The 10,746-nt window shown below is 44.3% G+C and overlaps 1 protein-coding gene across 1 annotated transcript in view; it reads right to left on the bottom strand.

Moving 5' to 3' along the window:
* The window catches only part of COL22A1 (collagen type XXII alpha 1 chain), a 185,145-nt gene that overhangs the window by 148,902 nt on the left and 25,497 nt on the right, over nucleotides 1–10,746 (bottom strand). The gene's annotated exons all lie outside the window — the stretch shown is intronic.

Genomic DNA, 10,746 nt, shown 5'->3' with positions numbered 1-10,746 from the left:
TATAAAAGCACTTCCGCAAACAAGTCTGGAAAATCGTGCAGAGAATGGTGGTCAGCTGATCATCTGCAGGACAGATGAGGACTGCACTATCCCTTGGCCTGATCTGTGCTGTGTGCTGATGGGCTGGGGGTTAGGATTGGCTTTGCACCCAGTCCAGGGTGGAAGAGATGGGGCATAGGGCCAGCCATGAAAGCCTGGCGAGTCTGTGAAGGGACAGGCAGAGCCCTGGGGTACTTTAAACCCATTGATCTTTGTTCTGGCAAATGGTAAGAGATGAACTGCATGCCAGACACTGGAGCTGGGTAGAAATTGTTATTTTTTAGTCCACTTTCTGAAATTGGCCATTTGGCTTTTAGCGTGGTGAGAATAGATAGGAACGATGACCTTTTTCAAAGGGTAGTTGATGCACTGGTTCTAGTTTCAAATAAGTGGCCTGATCTTCTTGGGTCCTTCACATCCAAATGTACAGTATGTCTTGTTCAATGGGTGCTGAAAGCCATGCAAATTTGTCACATAATTGTTTTCAAATCATTTTTTTTTTAAATTCAGTCAAACCCTGTTGCCGTCTTAAAAGGCTGAGCGCCTCAAAGCCCAGTATTGCACAGCTGTTCTGGTATAGAAGAGCGATTTTTACAGTCATTTGGGCTGCACATACACTTCCTCGATTAAAAGTAATCAAGATGATTTATTGAAAAGGCCTTCTGATTTGTCGTGCAGCATTACATGGTTGTTTACTGGAATTTGCTCGGAAAGAATCCTAATTTATTTTTTATTTTTTATTTTTTTTAAAAAAAACATCCAGCAGATGTCACTGCAGCTCACTAATGCAATTTCTCAGATTCCATATTTGTATCAGATCCCCGTTTATGGTTATTTCACATATTGAGAGAGGGGGGGGAGGTAGAAAAGCAAAAGAATAAATATAAGAGGGGCAAGTAGTGTCTTTTCAACCATGCTAAAGGTAAAGGGACCCCTGACCATTAGGTCCAGTTGTGGCCGACTCTGGGGTTGCGGCACTCATCTCGCTTTATTGGCCGAGGGAGCCGGCGTACAGCTTCCGGGTCATGTGGCCAGCATGACTAAGCCGCTTCTGGCGAACCAGAGCAGCGCACGGAAATGCCGGAGCGGTACCTATTTATCTACTTGCACTTTGACGTGCTTTCGAACTGCTAGGTTGGCAGGAACAGGGACCGAGCAATGGGAGCTCACCCCGTCGCGGGGATTCGAACCGCCGACCTTCTGATCGGCAAGTCCTAGGCTCTGTGGTTTAACTCACAGCGCCACCCGCATCCCTTTTCAACCATGCTACTTATACGTTAAACATATTTTCTTGGGTGTGAGGGGAATAGCACCCATTTGATGAACTGGGTGAATCATAGAATCATAGAATCATAGAATCATAGAATCATAGAGTTGGAAGAGACCACAAGGGCCATCGAGTCCAACCCCCTGCCAAGCAGGAAACACCATCAGAGCACTCCTGACATATGGTTGTCAAGCCTCTGCTTAAAGACCTCCAAAGTAGGAGACTCCACCACACTCCTTGGCAGCAAATTCCACTGTCGAACAGCTCTTACTGTCAGGAAGTTCTTCCTAATGTTTAGGTGGAATCTTCTTTCTTGTAGTTTGGATCCATTGCTCCGTGTCCGCTTCTCTGGAGCAGCAGAAAACAACCTTTCTCCCTCCTCTATGTGACATCCTTTTATATATTTGAACATGGCTATCATATCACCCCTTAACCTCCTCTTCTCCAGGCTAAACATGCCCAGCTCCCTTAGCCGTTCCTCATAAGGCATCGTTTCCAGGCCTTTGACCATTTTGGTTGCCCTCCTCTGCACACGTTCCAGTTTGTCAGTGTCCTTCTTGAACTGTGGTGCCCAGAACTGGACACAGTACTCCAGGTGAGGTCTGACCAGAGCAGAATACAGTGGCACTATTACTTCCCTTGATCTAGATGCTATACTCCTATTGATGAGGCCCAGAATTGCATTGGCTTTTTTAGCTGCCGCGTCACACTGTTGGCTCACTGTTGGGTGCCTAGCATCATAACATCAGCTGTTCAATTACAGTGGTATCTCGCAAGACGAATGCCTCGCAAGACGGAAAACTCGCAAAACGAAAGGGTTTTCTGTTTTTTGAGCTGCTTCGCAAGACGATTTTCCCTATGGGCTTGCTTCGCAAGACGGAAACGTCTTGCAAGTTTGTTTCCTTTTTCTTAACACCGTTAATACAGTTGCGACTTGACTTCGAGGAGCAACTCATAGCACACCGTGTGGTAGACTTTTTTGAGGTTTTTGAAGACTTTGATGATTTTTGAAGCTTTTCCAAAACTTTTCTGACACCGTGCTTCGCAAGACGAAAAAAATCGCAAGACGACAAAACTCGCGGAACGAATTAATTTCGTCTTGCGAGGCACCACTGTATATGGGAATTATTTCCTTCATTTCTCTGCAACCTATCCAGCCTCACAATATGGAACACCCTTTTGAAAATGCACCCATGTGGCACAGCATACCAAATTCATGACAATGGTACCTTGGCTCCTGAACAGTGCAACCCCGGAAGTGAGTGTTCCGGTTTGTGAATGTTTTTCAGAAGCTGAATGTCCGACATGGATTCTTCAGCTTCCGATTGGCTGCAGTAAAGCTCCTGCAGCCAATCGGAAGCTGCGCCTTGGTTTTCGAACCATTTCAGAAGTTGAATGGACTCCTGGAACGGATTCAGTTCGAGAACCAACGTACCAGTGTATCTCTGATTCCCTACAACCAACCATGTCAAAACAACAACAATGTGCACATTTGTATCCCAGGTTGTTGAGACTGTCAGTTTGCTCTAGTGACCTGTAATAGGGTACCCTGCTACATATCATTTTAGTGACATTTTACAGGAAGGAGATACCCCATTAATTATTATTACTACAGTGGTACCTCGGGTAAGTACTTAATTCGTTCTGGAGGTCCGTTCTTAACCTGAAACTGATTTCTGTTCTCATCCTGAAGCAAAGTTCTTAACCCGATGTACTATTTATGGGTTAGCGGAATCTGTAACCTGAAGTGTAAGTAACCTGAAGTATATGTAACCTGAGGTACCACTATATTATTAATTAAACTTGCATATCACCCTTCACCTGAAGATCATAGGTCAGTTTACAACATAAAAATAGAAACGAGCACACAAAAATACATAATAAATACAGTGGTACCTTGGGTTAAGTACTTAATTCGTTCCGGAGGTCCGTTCTTAACCTGAAACTGTTCTTAACCTGAAGCACCACTTTAGATAATGGGGCCTCCTGCTGCTGCTGTGCCACCGGAGCACGATTTCTGTTCTCATCCTGAAGCAAAGTTCTTAACCCAAGGTACTATTTCAGGGTTAGTGGAGTCTGTAACCTGAAGCGTATGTAACCTGAAGCATATGTAACCCAAGGTACCTCTGTAAATACAAATACTAACCAATAACCAACCCCCTCCCACAATCACATTTCAAAGGTCATAGAAGGTTTAAGCAGTACAAGGCCAGATTGAAGAGTAACGTTTTTGCCTGACACCGAAATATATGCAATGAAGGCGCCAGGTAAGCCTTCTTGGGGAGAGCATTCCCAGAGAGGGGAGCCACCGCAGATAAGGCCCATCCTTGTGTTACCACCCTCTGGATCTCTAGCAGAGGAAGCACACAAAGAAGGGCTTCAGGAGATGATCACAAGGTCCAGGTTGGCTCATATGGAGAGAGGCAGTCCTTGAGGTATTGAGGTCATGTAAAGCAACAACAACAACTAGGATAGGTGGCAACATGCTGGTTATTTGGTGGGCAGGCGGCACTTTTGCCCATTCCCACGATCCCAGCACACCTAGTTTCCTTCTAGTCTCAGAACAGTTCCCATCAGATATCTAAACTACTCACCCAGACTTTCCAAGTGCCCTTATTTTCCAGGGACGCCCCTGATTTAGAGAAGCCATTCTGTTTCTGATATGATCCTGGAATGTCCCATTTTTCCTTAGGATGTCCCTATTTTCATAGGAGAAATGTTGGAGGGTATGGTGGGACGTTCCTATTTTCAATGAAGAAATGTTGGAGGGTATGGAGTTATCCAACCCCTGAACTGTCTGAAGGCAATCCTGTATAGGAAAGGTTGTTTTTTTTAAAAAAAAAGTTTAATATTTTATTATGTTTTTATATATGTTGGAAGTTATCTAGACTGGCTGGGGCAACCAGGTAAGATGTGTGGGGTATAAATAGTAAAATTATCATTATGGAATGGGACATCCCTATTTACATTGGAGAAATATTGGAGGGTAAGCTCACCTAGAGTAAGTTCTCCCTACTCTAGACCCTAGGGGGACAACCATCTGTTTTGGAAATCTCTAACGTTGCTTACATCAGAGGGCTTGACTAGCTGCTCCACGAAGCTCTCTCCGACTCTAGGATTCTCTTCAGTAGGAAAACAGGAAGCTGCCTCATACTGTGTCAAACCATTTGTCCAATCAGTACTGTACACAGTGGCTGGCAGTGGTTCTCCAGGGTTTCAGACAGAGGTCTCTCCCAGTCCTATCTGGAGAGCCCAAGTATTAAACTGGGGACCTTCTGCAGAAGATGTTCTTCTTCCTCCATATGCAGCTTCCCTGGGTCCTAAGAGTCCATGACCTTCCAAGGGAGTCCGTTCCACAGCTAAGCAGCCCTTGCTGTCGGAAAGTCCTTCCTAATACTTAGTCAGAATCTCCTTTCTTGCAATTTGAATCCATTGGTTTGGGTCCTACTCTCTGGAGCAGCAGAAAACAAGTTTACACACCTCCCATGTGACAGTCCTTTAGATATTTAAAGGCGATTATCATATCACCTTTAAGGGACGTGGGTGGCGCTGTGGGTTAAACCACAGAGCCTAGGACTTGCTAATTAGAAGGTCGGCAGTTCGAATCCCCACGACGGGGTGAGCTCCTGTCGCTTGGTCCCTGCTCCTGCCAACCTAGCAGTTCGAAAGCACATCAAAAGTGCAAGTAGATAAATAGGTACCATTCCAGCGGGAAGGTAAACGGCATTTCCGTGCACTGCTCTGGTTCGCCAGAAGCAGCTTAGTGTCATGATGGCCACATGACCCAGAAGCTGTACGCCGGCCCCCTCGGCCAATAAAGCAAGATGAGTGCCACAACCCCAGAGTCGGCCACGACTGGACCTAACGGTCAGGGGTCCCTTTACCTTTACCTATCATATCACCTCCCGGTTTTCTCTGCTCAGCGTTGTTCCTTCTATTGCTGGCATTCCTTTCATTAGCATACCTAACTACACTTTGAAAATCCCAAGGAACTTTGCAAAGGAAGGATTTTTAATAAAATAATAATAATAATAATAATAATAATAATAATAATAATAATAATAATAATAATAGTGAAACAGGGAATTTGCATTAGTGGAGCATCTTTGTATTCAGCCCTTGGAGAAGCCAGGAGTGATATGCAAAACCCTTACTCCGTCTCAGTGCTTTCCACTGCACATATTGCTACGAAACACAACTTGGCAGATTCTCAAACCACATTGCCCCTCTGCAGCCTTATGCGCAAGCAAAGTTTTCAGCTTGTTGCCAGTCATCTCCACGGCCCCATGCCTTGCCTTCTAATCAGCAGTGGACGCTTCCACCCACTCCACTATAACCTCTGTTCCTGGGAGGCATCGATTCGCTACAGCTGCTTAAGTAATCAAAGAGACAGAATTACATGTCTAGACTTGAGCAGTACTCTTCCTCCCCTCACCAAGAGTCTGGAAGGTGGGAAGGGAAGTCAGATGTAAGAATCAAAATTTCAGGGGAAGTGACATCCGTTAGATGTTTGGTTAAAAGAGAATGTAGAATTGGAAAGTTCCATTAGAAAGCTGCAGTCCAAAGGGGAGCTGGGCTTCATCAAAAGCAGAATGACATCAGCTAACTTTTTTTATCTCCAAAGGGGCAGTCTTCCATTTTCTCCCGAGACAGACAGATGCCAGCCAAGTTCCGCTTTGTGACTAGGGATAGACAAATCTGTCAATTTGGATTTCTCTCAGTTTAAGTTTTCATCCCCAAATCTTAAGTTTGGTTCTCTACATCAGTTTGCAAAATTCTTTTTCTTTTTATCCTGTGAACTGCCCTGAGACCTGGGAGTACAGGGCGGTATATAAATTCAATAAAAAATACTATTTTTTTGAAATCCTTCTGAGGATTCATCAGCTTTCTATGGCGAATCCTAATATACACATTTTTGCATGCAATTTCCCCTAATATACACATTTCTGCACAACTGTTTCATCTTATACAATGCACTTTTGCATGTTATTGACATTGCTATGTTCCTTCATGAATACCCTTTACCCTAGTACATGCTTTTTGGACACATGATTTGGCTGGGAGACTGAATTGCAAAATTCTCAGAAGTGAAAATTCTGAAGGATAGTGATGTTTCAGTTCACATTTGTTTTGAAAAGTGCAAACTAGGCAAGTTTGCTCTTAAATGTGACCTGGATCATATTTTCCTGCATATCTCCTGCACTTTGTGACTACAAAAATAAGTACCAAACTTTTAGAAGACATTTGAAGGCAGCCCTGTTTAGGGAAGCTTTTAATGTTTAATAGGTTATTGTATTTTAGTGTTCCGTTGGAAGCTGCCCAGAGTGGCTGGGGAAACCCAGCCAGATGGGCGGGGTATAAATAATAAATTGTTGTTGTTGTTGTTGGTGGTGGTGGTGTTGTTGTTGTTGTCGTCATAATCATCCAGCTTAATGCAATCTAGTAGCCACATACTGCTATGCTGGATCTGGGAGAATGCTCAACTGGTATTGGAGTGCAGGGGTGCCAACTTGACCAAAATATTGGGGGCTAAGCCAGCCCAGCCCCACACAATCAATCACATGATGCAGCACATCCACAAAATTGAATGGAAATGCCCATAAACCTTGGAGGGAGGCTGACCTCTTCAAATATTTTATATTTGACCAAAGCGACCTTGACCCTCCAGGAGTCAGCTCCTATGTTGGGATGTATTTATGGATACCGCAGAATGAAATGGGGATGCAGAGGTTGTGAGTATTGTACTATTTCAATTGCTGTGTTAGCTGGTGTGTATTTTTTTTGGGGGGGGGGGCTGCATTTGCATGATCCTATAGAAAAAAACAAAAAGCTTTACAACCAGAAAATAATTGTTTTATTTGGTTTTTATCTCCCTAAGGAGCTGATGGCAGTATACAAGGTGCCATTAGGTTTCCTCCCCCCAAAAAAGCCTACAAGTCCAGGACATCCCAAATACTAGTTGACCAGTTCTGCCCATTAATAGGAAGCTACATTTTGGAGTTCAGCTTTTACAAAATTCCATTGGAAGCTACATACTTAGATGATGGTACCACTCCCATGAGATGGGAAGAACAAATGCTGTCCTCTGTTTCCCTTCCCTAACAAAAAAGCTGAACATCTGCAGTAAGACATCCTGAGATGGGGACAAATTCTTGACTCAGTAGCTCACTGACCCACCCATCATGAATAGCAGGGTTGGTGACCAATGTGACCCCGGTTTCTAGGTTATGTTTGCATTTTGTGGAAGGACAAATCCCATTTTGCACACACAAAAATAAATCCTCCTCTCATTGGAGCTATAAAAAGGGAAGCAAACTAGCCCTCTGGCAATGAGCAAACAAAACTCACAAGAGCCTGGTGTATCCTGGGATCAGCTATCGGTTTGGTACTTTCAAGTAAGCACACACTTTAAGAATGCCACGTAAAGGCAAAACCGGGAGAATCAGCGATTTTAGTTCCTTTTTCAAGTTAACATCAGAGGAACAATTCTAGGAACAACCCCATGCTCAGAATAAAATTTTGTTGGCCCACTGGTAGGAGCCCCACAAAGCTTGCTTCTAGCTATCGCTGCTACTATGATCCTGACATTGAATATTATGCTATGGCTTATTTATATATTGCCTTTTGGTCAACAGACCATTGAAAGCAGTGAACAGCATGTCAATAGGTTCCCAACAATCACAGAGACTGCATTGGCTTGATGACCAGAAATGAACATGAGAATTGGGCCACATGGTCAGCTGAACTGAGTCCCATTCCAGCTGAACAGGACAAACTAAAGGACATGTTTCGCTCTGCCACATTGCCTGTGGTACATGAACACATCTGGGAGAGTGAAACTGTAGAGCCTCAATTCACTCTCCAGATTCCTGTCGAGCCCTCAGGAATTCAGCTAAAATGAGAAAGCATTCATAAAACTGCAAAGCTCCTGGAGGGTTGAAATGAGATACGGTCAAGGAAAAGCCATTTTGGGACCCGCGAGACAGACAAAGATTTTGGACCATTCTGGTTTTGTGTGGGATTTTATGGCTTCATGAGTGACACTGAGGGGGCTGAAAAGTATGCAGAGCTGGGGGGGGGGGAATCACAATTTGTGACATTGCAAGAACTCTGAAACTGGGAGTGGAACTATGGAAAGAGAAGGAAGCCAGTCAGCCCAAGAGAGACATCATTCTCTGGAAGGGTGTCATGAATGAATGGAGCAGAAGGTTTCACTAACCCATAAACTATCATTCCTTGTTCATATCTGCATTATATCATCTAAAGCACCCTTATACCACTTTAAGATTCATGGTTTCCCCCAAAGCACCATTGGAACTGTAGTTGGTTCAAGGTGCTGGGAATTGTAGTTGTCAACAACCCTCACCCCTCTCAATGAACTACGGTTCCCAGGATTCTTTGCAGAAAGCCATAGTTTTCGCTATAGTTCACAGTGTGCTTCTAAACTGCCACTGTTTCCAGTGGGATTCAGTCACAAACAGGTAAATTGAGGTTTCAAAATCAAAGTTGACTTGCAGCTCTCACACAGAAACATATTCTCACACAGACAAACCAGACTTTGCAATAAGGAAAGGGAAACCTGCCCTGGAAAGTGTGGGATAATACTTACTTGATGCAATGGCATACTACCTCCCAGCAAACAATTCAGCATGAATGCTCAATAAACAACTTGTTTGCTAGTGACCGTGCACTTATCAGTTTGGAAGGAAATGGTCTTCTCTTGACATACAGGGTAAGATTCTCAAGAAGTCAAATCTCAGCTCTTCCTTCCAAGGTATGAATTTGCAAGCACAGACCAGGAGTGACGAAATGAATTTTCATCAAACAAAAGTAACTTGTGACGCCCATGGAACCATGATGGACCAGCCATCAATTGGATGCAGTGGTGGAGGAATCCTCTCCGGCACCTGGAGCGGGATGCCAAGGGGCGGGGCAAACCATTCGGCGGTGCATGCATGGCATCCCGTACGGACTGCGCATATGCAGCAGCCCGTACAGACACCATGCGAGCGGTGCCCTCCCTTTGTATGCCCCTGATTGGATGCATCAACCCGACTACACCAGAGGACATTTCAACGTTAAAACCTGAAGATGATCATACTGTAGGCTGAAAGCAGGAAATCCAGCCTTTTGAGTGGAACACCTTGATGTCAGGGGAGTTTGGGACACTAACCCTGCAATTTCAGCTAGAATAAATAACCGGCTGGTTCCAAAACAAGCAGTGTGCTGCACCACCAAGAGGAGAAAGGAATATTCTTAGCCAGCCAGCGCAACCTGAGCTACTTTAATGACCACGTCTCTGTGTTAAGCACATGTAAATCACAACGAGGTTTTGATATCCAGCTATTTTAGAATGCATTGCTGCAATGCATTCCAAAGGCTTACCCAGATTTCTGCATTGTTGAGATGGAGTCCCTGTATCTTCTCCCCATCAGCTTAGAGAGGGGGATTTTGCTGGGAAGGTTTAAAAGGGGAAGAGCTATTAACAACTTCTCTCTGTCACACTTCCTCTAGTCAGATTCTCAGCCTGCCCAGGCAGCTCAGAATACAGGAATGCAGAGGAAAGAATGGTAAGATTTTGCCCAATGTGTAAATTGAACCTCAGCCACATTTGTTTCCTATGTCTGCCTTAAACATCTTCTAGCCTCTCAGCTCTCTGAGAACTGACAACTGCCCAAGACCGAAAGTCTGCTGAATCCTATGACAAGACCTTGCCTGATTCGTCTGTATGAAGACGTCCAAGGAGCATATTTCTGAAACTTCTAAGAGAGCACACAGAAAGGTCTAAATCAGCAGGGACACCTCACACACAGAGAAGGGCAGAAGTTCAGTGATAGAGCATCTGGTTGGCATGCAGATCGTCCTAGGTTCAATCCCTGACATCTGAAGAAAGGACTGGAGATCTCAAACTCTGGAAAACCACTGCCAGTTAGGGTAGACAATACTCAACTTAACTCAATGGAAGACAGCTGTACATCAGGTATGGAAATATTTAGCCCTCCAGACATTGCTGGACTGCAATTCCAATCATCCCTGACCATTGGCCATGCTGGCTGGGGCTTATGGGAATTGGAGTCTAGCAATATGTGGAAGGCCAAAGACTGCTCTGGGGACAAGCCCTCAGATGCAAAATCCAAAGCATTTGGGAGATTCCTGTGGTCTATTTAATGGTGTGTGTGTGTGTGTGTGTGTGTGTGTGTGAAGCTTTTCAATTAAAATAAAATTTAAATGTGAAAAGCTGCTTTCTATCATATGCTGGAGGCTGTCTCCATAATGGCCTTATCATAATGTGCAGTCTGCTTTTTATCAAGTCAGATAATTGGTCCATTTATCTCAGTATTACCAATACTGACTGGCAGAAGCTTTCCAGAGCTTCCAGCAAAAGGTTTTCCCTGTCCTACCTGGAGATACCACAGATTGAACCTGAGACCTTCTGCATG

The sequence above is a fragment of the Podarcis liolepis genome (genome assembly GCF_965112155.1).
Source record: "Podarcis liolepis genome assembly, chromosome: 8".
Lineage (NCBI taxonomy): Eukaryota > Metazoa > Chordata > Lepidosauria > Squamata > Lacertidae > Podarcis > Podarcis liolepis.
Note: the sequence above shows the minus strand (reverse complement) of the source record. Positions and strands in the feature narration are given on the sequence as shown.